We start from the raw sequence: 12,433 nt of genomic DNA on the forward strand, positions 1-12,433 counted from the left end.
TTCCTTCCTTCCTTCCTTCCTTCCTTCCTTCCTTCCTTCCTTCCTTCTTTCCTTCCTTCCTTCTCCTTCCTTCTTTCCTTTTTTCTTTTAAGTACTTTATTGGTGCTTTTTTCTTCTTTTATATCACTACCATTATCCAATGCTTTTCTGTCCACCCCAACCACTGATTTCTACATTGTCATAAATAAGTAGATTTGAGCAAAACAAATCAATGTGTTGGCATGTCTGGAAATGTATGTCACATCTTATACACATAATCTACCACTTTTCTGACAAATGGCAGTGTCTATACTGGACCATCTGACCTCTTAAGTCATGATTAGACACCTTATCCTGACATTCTATTTAAAAATCTCTTCTTGATCCAACATTTTGTATTCTAAGGTCCCTTTCAGATTTGCCATTCCAGGTTCTAGGTTTTAAGGTACCTCCCAGTTCAGACATTCTATGTTCTATGGACATTTGAAGCTCTGACATTCTATGTGCTATGTTCTAAGATACCTCCCAGCTCTCACATTCCAGGTTTTATGGACATTTTTCAGTTCTGACATTCTATGTTCTAGGTTTTAAGGCATCTCCCACTTCTGATATTTTATGTTCTAAGGTCCCTCTCCAATCTGCCATTCTAGGTCACAGGTTCTAAGGGTGTTTCTAGCTCTGACATCCTAGGTTCTAAAGGACACTTCCTGCTGACATTCTAGGTACCTCCCATCTCTGACATTCTAGGTTCTAAGGCACCTCCCAGTTCTGACATTCTAGCTTCTAGGTTCTAAGACACCTCTCAGCTCTGACAAAGTCCTATATTCTGAAAAGGGAGGAGGGAAGGGGAGAAAAGAGAGAGATGCGGAGAGAAATGCGGAAACAAAGGGGAGAAAGAGAAATAAAAGCGACATTTCTGCAGAACATGAGTGCAAAGCCCCTAAGGCATGTTTGGGCCCCACCTGAATCTGCTCAGTCCCTGGGCACCTGGGGCTGCTGGCTCAGCAGCTCCTCAGGTCCCTCCTTTTATGCTCAGCTAATAAAGCATCCTCATGTTTCCCTCTCTGCTCACTTTCTTAAAGCTGCTCCTCTGTTCTTTATCTTCCCTTCCCATGATCCTGGCCTGCTTCCATGAAGGAACTGTGGCTTTTATGCCAGTCTGTGTCAACTGATAACGTTAAAAAAAGAGAAGCAATCAGAAGTTAAGGAACACAGTTGGGTGGGGGAGTTTTCAGCCCTGGTTCTCCATGCAGTGCTTCTCTTGAAGCATCAGGCTGTGATGACCCAGATGTCAGGGTCCAGGGACCACTGGACCTTTCTGGGTCCTGTGACCTCTGACACAAGAACTTGGAAAAGAACATGGAAGGGCTCAGAAGATACTGTCAGAGATGCAGCTGCTTTGGACCCTGTGACCCAGAGAAGATTGTTCGGTTCATGGATAATCTCTATTGTTAAGACCTCAGCCAACTTGCAGCCTGACATGCTGGACTTTCCCAGGGTTCATAGAATCATGGGTTTTAGAACTAGAACAAAGCTTAGGGATGTTCTAATCTAGTCCAACCCTCTCACTTTACAAAGGAGGAAACTGAGGCCTAGAGAACAGAAGCAGCTTTTCCAAGGTTATACAGGTATCTGAAAGCAGGTCTTACTCCCACTTTTTTCTTATTTATTTTTTCTTTTCTTGTTTTATTATTTCTCTATACATTTTTATTCTATATTCTATATCAATTTTTATTCTTTTACACTAGCTGGCAATTCCACATGCTCCAAGCAACCACAAATACAAAGGGGAAGCCACCTTGGTATCTAACTGCCAGAGATGCCCTGCTCTGACAAAGAAAGGTTTTTTTCCCAGAGTCCCTTGCTTCTTCCTTCTGTCAACACACTCAGCTCTAAGGGGATGATGATTGTAAAGTATTTCACATAATGCCAGGCATGTACTAAGCAGTATATAAATGTTATTTAACATTAATAATTATTATAATAATACTAGCTAATAGCAATCAATAATGCTGATTATTAGAGTCCTAGTAGAAAGTCAAGCTTAGGGACACAGACTAGAAGCCCAGGTCTTATCTGAGAGAGGCTGGTACCCTCATTAGGGTTACTGGTGGCTCAACCCAATTATCGTGATCAAAAAGGGAGGAAAACCTAACTCAATGTACTTGACTGGCTGTGAGGGGATCAGTTGAAAGGTGCCAATGATAAGACAGAAAGCACAATGAATTGGGGGCCAGATTCAGATTCTGGGCCCAGCTTTGCTGCTAATTCACAGTGTGACCTCAGCCAAGCCATTTCTGACACTCAGTTTTCTCATCTGTTCAATGATGAGGTTGAATTCTAGACACTAGAAGGCCTTTAAGGGCTTGTGATATCCTGTCTGATGAATGGAATCTACCTTGGGACAACACTGTTGAAGACTTTCTTTTTTCCCATAGGCCTTTTGCCAAATTAGGTACTCTTATAGGCAGCTAAGCCCCTAGTATCCAGGGCCATGAATATACCACTAGGATTTGGAGATCAGTCAGTCAGTCAATGAATAATTATTATTCATGCCAGGCATTGTGCTAAGTGCTATAGGACGTCTACATGGAACTCAAGTGTTTGTAATAACTGTCCCCACCACAAACACCACAATGTGCTCACAGGTGGAACATCTGAGTTAGAGGTGGCCTCCAAAGTCATCTGGCCCAATTTTCCCCACAATTTTACAGGAAGGAAATGACTCACTGAAGAGTCCCACAGTGTCAGAACCAGGACTTCACCCTAAGTCTACTGACTCCTAGTGCATTATTCTTTCCTCTGTATCCCCACGGTCTCCTAGGGCCTCTGGGACCGTGCTTAACATCATGGATTTACATCTGGGAGAGACTTTGGAATCCCCAGTCCAGGGGGCTTAGCCTGAGGTCCATGAGCTTGCTTTAATAATATGTTGATAACCATATTTCAATATAGTTGTCTTCCTTTGCAATCTCCTATATTTTATCTGATTCATGTAAAAACACAGTTCTGAGAAGGCATCCACAAGACCACCCGAGGGATCCAGGACACAGATGAGGTGAAGGGTCCTGATCTAGTCTGATCTAGTCCAACCCTCTCATTTTCTAGGTAAAGAATCTGAAGCTCTGAAGGTGGAGATGATTTGCCCAGGGTCACACCTTTGTCAAAAAAAGGAGACTTGAACCCAGGTCCTCTGATTCCAAACTGGAAAGAAGTTGCTTTGTTAAAGTTCCATCAAATGGAAATTATTATTATTTCATGCTGAAGAGTTTGGGTTTTATCCCATTAGCCAAGAGGAAGCCACTGAAGGCTTTGAAGGGAGCAAGGGAGGGTGGAAGTTGGACCTTGGCTAATTTTAGTGGCTTTGAGAAGCCTGGATTGGAGGCAAGGATGCTGTCTGAGAAGGGAGAGGTGACGTGGGCCCGGCCTGGGCTGGAGGCAGCTCAAAGTCAGACTGGCTGCCCCTTTCATGGTCTCCAGTCTTTCTGGGCTGGAGGGCTTCCCCGTGGCCTGCTATCAAACCTCCCATATGTAGTGGTGTGCTTGATTATCAAGCCCCTATTTTACACTAACAATTTTAATATTTCATGTTATTTTATTGTATATTTTAATGTTATTAAAGGAGAGAACGTACTCATGACAAACTTTTAAGGTCAATGTCCATTATTAACATTTTCTCTGTCACTTTCTTGTTGTTCAGTCATTTCAGTCGTGTCTGACTCTTTGTGACTCTTTTTGGGGTTTTCTTGGCAGAGGCACTGGCATGGTTTGCCATTTCCTTCGCCAGCTCATTTTACAGATTAGGAAACTGAAGCAAATAGAGTGAGTGACTTTCCCAGGGTCACACAGCTACTAAGCGTCTGAGGTTGAATTCAATCCACTGCACCACTTTCTTAAGTCTACATAATCAATGAAACAATAAACTAAACCCTGATTTGGAGTATTTACCAATTTATGAGGTGTAAATGTTCACTCTGAATATTTAACAATCAGCTCTTTCAACAAGTTTGGATAGCTCTGAATCTAGCACACCATTGCATGTGAACCTCTGCCTTCTGTGAATGACCTAAGCTGGATTGATACCTCTGTTCCATAAACTTCAATGGCTCCCTATTACCTCTAAAGTCCAATAACAAACTCTTCTGACCTTGGCCCTCGTTTGTCCCCTGTGCCTGGAATGCTTCCACTTAGAAACCCTGCTTAAGAACCACCTTCTACATGAGGCTTCTCCCTCTCCCTTTGCCCAAGGCAAGCACCTACTAACACCAAATCATCTTATATTACTCTGCACATATCTTGCATGTAATTAAGCAGGTTATGTTGTCCCCCCCGATAAAATCCAGAGCACCAGGTATGACAAGAGGCACAGAGAGGACAGACACAGGATGACTTCCCAAACCCAGGAGGGCTAGAATCCTGCATTTTCCTTTAAGCCTGAAAGTAAAAAGTTTTGAAGATATAAAAGAAAGAGCAGGGTTGGTGAGTTTATATAAGTCTCTGTCCCTATGAGGTAGCACAAGATGAAAATATGATGTTTTATTTAAAAATTTTAGATAATAACATATTATGGCTCTGTCCCCCGTGAATTGAAAGGAAGCTGAGTAAATTTTGGGGCATGTGCAGCCTTTGAGGCGAGCATCAAAGTGAAAAGAGTAGCTCTGTAGGACCCTGAATTATGGGGCTGGCTGGATGAATGAAAGGTCTGTGCCAGGGTGGCATTTCTGATGGTCTTAAACCAAGGCACTAGGTAGGCACAGTCTGCCTGGCCAGCAATCCGGGCTTCTCCTTGCTCTAAAGATGTAAAACAGGCAGCCCGCTGACTCTGGGCTTGCTGAGAGCACGCACACAATTCTTTCCGCTAGACACCGCCAAATTCATTCACTCACTCGGTATATCTTTATCAAGCCCCAGCCATGTCAGAGGCACTCTACTGAGTACTGGAAAATTGACTGCTTCTGTATTGGAAGGGTTGAGGTCCCATAGATGTCAAAATCTCCCATGATCTTTCCTCTACTCAAATAACCTTCTGCAGCTCTCTACTGCCTCTCGAACAAATTCCAGATCTTTTAGCTTGGAATTCAAGGCCCTCCACAAGCTGGGCTGAAACTCCTTTCATTTGAAATAAGACTTTTATTGCTATCTTTTATTTTTTACATAACTGTCATTTACAAATGCTGTACATCTCTTGGCTGCCACCACCACTCATAATAGAGAATTAAAAAGAGAGAGAGAGAAAAAAGAGCCAGTTCAGCAAAACTAACCAACATATCAACCAAGGCATCCAGGGTTCCACACCCATAGTACCACACCTCTGCCACAAGGGAGGCAGGTTCACTTTTTTCTACTTTTCTTTGGGCCAAACTTGGTCATTATAATCATACAGGGTTCAGTTTTCTTAGAAGTTATTTCCATTTCTATGGTTTTAGTCGTTATGAATCCTGTTTCCTGGTTCTGCTCACCTCACTTTTGTATCAGTTCATATAAGTCTTTTTGCATCTCTCTGAATCCTTCATATTGCTTATAGCCTAGTAATAGTCTATTACAATCATGTACCACAATTGATTTGCCATTCCTTGATCTATATTACCCGGTCTGTACCTAATATTATGTACCTCTGTGCAGTCTACACTCTGGCCACCCTGGACAGCTCCTTCTCCCTCACAACTGCTCACCCTCCTCCCATTACCTCCCCCCAGCAAATACATCCTATGCTTCTTTCAGGTCTCAAAGCACTTTTCTCACACCAACCCTGTGAACTAGGCAGTATAGGTACTAGAGAACCCATTTTATAGATGAGGAAAACTGAGAAGTCACATAGCTAGTAAATCTCTGAGCTAAGGCCAGAACTCCTTCCAGTATGTTACATTCTCTTCATGTGTGGAATAACTTCCCCTTTTCATCTCCCAGTCCTTTAAAGCCCAACTCAAATGCCTTACTCTTCCATGACTCTTCCCAATACTCTCACTGTATGATGACTTTTCACCTCAGACCTCTCATGATACCTCATGTTTCTCTGAGGTACTTATTTCAGTTTCAATTTTAACAAGTACTTACTATGTGCCAGGTCCTAGAGATACAAGTACAAATGTGAAATGGTGCCTACCCTCAGGGAGCTTACATTCTTTTGCAATAGCATGTAATATTATAGTACTCTGCCTTGGCATCATATCCCCATTAGAGCATTAGCTCCATGAAGGCAGGGGTGGTGCCTTATCTACATTTTTATTCAGCATTCAGCATTGGGTACTATTCATGGCAGAAGCTTAATGAATATTTGTTGAGTAAATGAATATGCTTGTTGAATGTGAATAATACTGGCACCCTAGTGTTTCAAAGAGAAAAATACCTACTCTCAGCTTGACCCATCAGATGCAGTCCTCCTTTTTTCTTCTCTGTCACGGGCCCTGGAGTCCCTCAGATGTCATAACAGACCTGCATGGCCACAGTGTGAGATTACTCCACTGAGGTGACTGCTAGGTACAGCCTCAAAGTTGCCTCACCTTAGCATTCTCTCTTCTCTTTCTTACATCCCTTGACCCTGGAGTGATCTTGTCGAAGCAGAAAATTGGACTGACGTGATTCCATTAAAGGGTCAGGTGCTCACTGCTGCTCTGCCTTAGTGCTCAAATGTGAGGGAGAGAATGCAGTGGAGAGAGAAATGGCCTTGGAGAAAGGAAGAGCTAGATTTGAATCCAGCCTTGAATGCTGACTAGCTGTGTGACCCTGGGAAAGTCACTTAATCTCTTAGCTTCTGCATCTGTAAAATGGGAATGATAATAATAGCCCCTACCACACAGTTGTCTTGAGGCTCAAATAAGATCACATGTACAAAGCACTTTGTACATACCAGGTGTCATAATTATCACCACCATAACTATTATTATGATCACTCTAAAACTCCCTGTCCCTACTCTGTCCCTTCCTTTCTTCTTTTATTCCTAGACTACAAACTTGAAGCCATCTCTCCTCGACATTCTCTCTCCTCATCTTTCTTACATCCCTTGACAATTTCTCCATGGGAGAGACCCAGATACTTTAGTCCCTACACTTTTTCCATAATCATCTCACCTGGGTTCAGGGAAGGAAGAGGCTCCCAGGTCAGAAATTGAAAGGGCTGGGCTTTTTAAAATTCTCCACAAAAGCAGCATTGACAAGGAAAATGTCTCCCATTAAGCAGCAGGCACAGATGAGGACGAGATGCTTGTTGCTAGGAGACCAGTCATGGACGCATTCTTCAAGAGAGGCATGGACCACTTCAGCAAAGCCTCTCTCATGGGAGCTCAGCCACCCCAAGTGATGGCATGCCTCACCATTCTCCTGAATTTGCACCCACCCACTGAGCTTAATCTAAAGCCCCAACTCCTAGTAATTTGTGCATTTCGATCATCAAATATGGCAGCATCTGTGCTCAATGCTCTGTGGAATCCAAAAGCATTAGTGCAATGATGTAATTAGATTCTAGCCTTCATTAAGAGGAAATGAACATCCCTTGAATAAACTGTGGATATTTAGCCTTGAAAAGAGCAAACTTGAGGTGGGGGTGGTGGTGGAGGGAGACACATGATATCAAGCATCTTCAGGACTGGCTGTCATGGAGAGAGGAATGGGACATATTCTTCTTGACCCACAGAAGGTAGAGCCAGGAACCATGGGAGGAAGATGTCTTGATGTTAGAGGGGAAAAACTTCCTAGTCATGTATTGGGAGGGAGTAAACTCCCATTCCTAAAAGATTAGTGACCAGTCATCTGGTACGTTTAGAGGATATCCTTTCAAGGCATGGGTTGGGCAAGTTGCCTCAGAGGTTCTTTCCCATTCTAAGCTCCTCTGATCATAAAACCTTGGGGAGGGGCTTCAATTTATAGATGAGGGAACTAAGGAGGACAAAGGTTAAGTGGTATGTCCAAGGGTGAGGCTCTCAGCCCTCAGGAATAGCCTCCGAGTACTGCTTCAGCCAGCTACAGCAAAATTAATGAGTCCACATGTATTTATCAGCTGCCCACCATGTTCTAGGCACTGTCCAGTGCAATTCTAGTCATTTTCTTTTCCAGTCTAAATTAGGAACAGTCAGGACTGATGATGATAAAATAAAGATTAACAACAGCAACTGATTCCATTCCTCTTTGGGCTTTTTTCTCCACCATAGCTGGCTTAGTAACTTCCTAGTCCTGAAAGATCCCTCTGCCCCTGCAGCCCCTTCTTCTGATGGCTCAATTGCTTGTGGACATTTCATTTTAAAGAAAGTGCCTGGGCCTGCCACGTTCATGCCTTCATTCTTCTCTGAGCTACTACTCTTAACTCTCCGGAATTCTTTTTCAGACAGAAGAGAAATACTGCTTGGACAGACAGGGGATGAACACTGGAAACGGAACTGCGGATAGACTTTGCACAAAACTGAGAAGAGAGGCCCCAAGAAGCAAAGTCAAAAACTAGGGCAAGCCCAACTCTGGCCTCTGGCTTCACTCTCTGCCCACTCCCCACTGCCAAAGGTTGCTTTTTGAAACGTTTCTCTTTTGTGCCTTCCTGCCCACAACTGCCCTCTGAAGTAGGGAAGGCTGACGCCATTAGTTTCATTAAACAGATCAGCAAACTTGGTCTTGTAGACTGGGAGAGACTTTCTTAGGCCAATAAGCTAGTGAGTTAATGAGTCAGTGACCAACCTGGGAATATGGGCCAGGCCTCCTGGGATGGGTCACAGGAAGGGAAGATCCGTGCCCAAAGTCCCAAAGGTAACGGAAAGCAGAGGCAGCTTTGGGTCCAAGCCTTGGGCCTTTGATTCTAAAGACAATCATTGGTCAATATGGGTTTATTAAGCACTTACTATGTCTTATTTTGCCTGACTATGCATATTATTACATGGCTTTTGTTATCAACATCTGTCCGCTGTCACTGACCATTCTGATGACTTCATGAAAGCAGGTCTCCTAAGCAGGTCTCTCTGCCTTAAGAAGCAGCTCTTTGTTAATCTCCTTGGAGCTGACCAAAGGCAGGGCCAGGACTACAAAGTCACCAGGCATATTCTAAAAGCCACACCCAGAAATCAGTTTTGGAGTCAGAACACCTGGGTTCAAATCCAGATTCTGACACTTCTTTGCTATAAGCCCTTCCCCTCTGGACCTCAATTTTCTCTATAAAATGAGGATGAGGAGTGATTGTACTGAATGGTCTTTAAGAACCCTTCTAGTTCTGAGGGTCTAGCCCTGAAATTCCATGTTTTAAGGGCCCTTCCAGCTTCGACATCCTGAGGCTACTTCCAAAGTCTGGAGCTGCCCTGAGATGATGGATGGAGATTGGTGACCCCACCAAGACAAAAGAGGACCAGGCTTAAAAGTCAACCCTCTGACCTTGAACCAAAGTTTTATCAGAGCTTGGAGAAATACTTCCTTATTTTGCCATTTCCTTGGGCCTCTAGCACGTCCTGGTTTGGGTCAGAAGTAAGCCAAATTAGGAAGCTTCAGGCTAGAAGAGCTGCCCACCCAGCCCCACAGACTCCAGGAAGGAAAAACTGTGTTCATGCATGCAGTCTGGGGACCTCCAGGGGCCAGAGTGATCCATCCCTATCTCCCTGGTACAGATGGATGGATAGTACATCCCAGAGGAGGGAAATGACTCATGGTTGGGAGGGGGAGTGTGTGTGTGTGTGTGTTTGTGTGTGGGGGGGGTCATGTGTGTGTGTGGTGTGTGTTGTGGGGAGTGTGTGTGTATGTGTGTGTGTGTGTGTGAATTATAAAATGAACAGTATGAAGGAAGGAACCTCACAGATCACTTTGTCTAAATCCTTTGTTTTTTTATTTTTTCCAGGAGGAAACTGGCCCCAAAGGATTTAAGTGATTTGTTCAAAGTCTCAGAGCTAGTAAGTGGTGGGACTGGTATACAAACCCATGCTGCCTTTACAACTCAATTCAGCAAACATAGAAGTGACTACTATTTATAATGATAATTAACATACATATCATATTTCGAGATTCTCAAATATTACATTTGATACTCATAACAATCCTGGGAGGTAGGTGCTATTATTATGCCCATTTTACAGGTAAACTGAGGCAGACATAGGTGAAGTGACTTGCCCAGGGTCACACAGCTCATAAATATCAGGCTAGATTTGAACTTAGATCTCCCTGATTCTAGGTCCAATGCTCTGTGCACGAGTACTCCAGCTAGCTGTAAGGCAGGCACCAAGCTAGGTGTTGGTACATGAAGATTGCTACCATACAGGCCATTCTCTCAAGGACTTTGGAATGGAACGGAACAGGGAGTGTGAAATAAATATGAAGGAGAAACAAAAAGCTAGGAGAAATTCAAGGAAGGAGAGGTCACTTTCACCTAGGGAACTGGGCAAGGATTCATGGAAAAGCTAGTGTTAGAGCTGGTCTCTGAGAAGGTGGAGATATGGGGTGAGGGGATGTGGATGGGGCAACAACCATTCTATGCATTGGAGAGGACCCCAGAAAGAAGGTGTGGAGGTGGGAGCAGGCAGAATAGGAATGGGGGATGGGTCAGATGGATGGATCACGGATTGGTGAGAGACGTTGGAGTTACACTGTGGAGAGCCTTGCCTGGATTCTGTCCTATGAGAAATAGGGAGCCGCCACCAGGTTTTGAGTAAAAGGGTGATAGGATCAGGACAGTGTACCTGGATGATTATTTAGAATGCTGTGTGAGGAAGGATTGAAGAAGAAAGAGACCTTACAAGAGTAGAGTAGTTGGGCTATGCCGATAGTCAAGGTGAAAAGAAATTAGTCTATGTAAAGTCATCCTGAACGATCATGATCTTGGAAACTGAGCAGGGCTGGGACTCATTCATTCTTGGATGGGCAATGACCGGGGACTATGAAAGCTGAGGCAGGAAGCCCACTTGTTCGGTATGTTACAAAGTGAATGCTCCTTGGACCCTTCCACCATTTTCTCTGTCCTGCTTGGATGCACACCTACTTTTTGTGAAGCTTTTATCTGAGGCCTTGGGTCCTTGGAACTTGCTAATCTTGACTGAATTCACAAGAAGTCTCTGAAATCTCCCAAATGACTTGGAAATAAATTTACCAAGAAGACCTACACCCGATCCCCCTCCTACTCAGCTCCCCTAAGCTTGACTCCTTCCTGAGAAGTAATCCTGTGGGGAACCTGCTGTCCCTTGCCAGAGTCAAGGGGGCACAAAGAGTTCTCCAGGAAAATTCTGGGTGTTTAAATGATAGCTCAAGGCTATCTCATACAGGAAGTGTTACTTGGTTCATCCCATCCATTGTCTAACCAAACATGTGGATCTACCACAACCCTCTTGAGGTACCAAAATTATTGCATTTACCTTTTTATCTTCCTGCTTATTTTTGGTTTTGTGCCTGGCTTTATCCCAAAATAACAGCTTCCTTTTCCATGACTCTAGGGTCAAGGGAGTTCTAGTAAATGTTTAACAATCAGCTCTTCAGAAAATTGTATTATGAAGAATACACATTTAAATTCAATCTGGACTGTTAACATTTCCCCCATCACTTTCTTAAGTCTAGAAATCATTGAAACAACTTCAAGATTTGTAGCATTTGCTGATTTCCAAGGTGTAAATGCTCACATTGAAAATTTGACAATCAGCCTGTTTAAGCTGGCTCTTGTCTCCATACAAAGTGCTTCCCCTGGGAAGGAGATCAGGCAGCATGATCACTCTGGGCTTGGGATTCAACCAGTGGAGGGAGCTTCCTGTGTGGAAATCAACTGAATTCGGATTCTGATGCCTCCCTCGGGGATGGAGGTAATCCTGGCAACTTTGCAAGATCAGGCTCAGCAAAGGTCCTTGCCTGTCATTGAGTTAAGTGCAGGGGCAGTTCGGGGTGTGTGTGTGTGTGTGTGTGTGTGTGTGTGTGTGTGTGTGTCTGTGACAGCACTTCTTGGAGTATTTTCTAGAGTCTGGCAAGGCTACAATCAATGTTGATAGAGGGGGCTCCCACCCTAAGAAAATCAATGATTCTTGAAGCACAGGGGTAAGCTGGTGAGTGGGAAAGCTAACTAATCTACACCTCTTAACGAACCATGCCTTGAGAAGCCAGGCCATTTGGACCAGGGAGGCCAGGGAGGGCCACAAGGCCAAAGGAAGAGCAACCCCCTGGTGGCAGTTTGCCTTACCTGCAAGCCAAGTATCCTGGGAGGAAATTCTCCAAACCTGGCCGGTATCAACCCCAGAGGGCCACAGCAAACATCCCAATATTTCCAGTGGCTCTCTGAATGATGTCACATCGCCCTTCCCCAAGATGTTCCCTGAGGAATCCTCCACAAACAGCCATGACACAGAGTGAGTCATCAGCTTCAAACGACAAACTCCCTGTGAAGCATCCCAACCCTGAAGGCAGCCAGAGAGGTCCCAGGGCTCTGGTGACTGGCCCCCCACCCCCACAAGACCTGTGGTCACAGGGAACGAGCAGCTGTCTTGGCTTCATAACTCACATATTTAGAGGTATATGCATAAGG

The sequence above is a fragment of the Petaurus breviceps genome, unplaced genomic scaffold (assembly GCF_028583685.1).
Source record: "Petaurus breviceps papuanus isolate PSGF00001 unplaced genomic scaffold, PetGlider_PUasm1.0 90825, whole genome shotgun sequence".
NCBI lineage: Eukaryota > Metazoa > Chordata > Mammalia > Diprotodontia > Petauridae > Petaurus > Petaurus breviceps.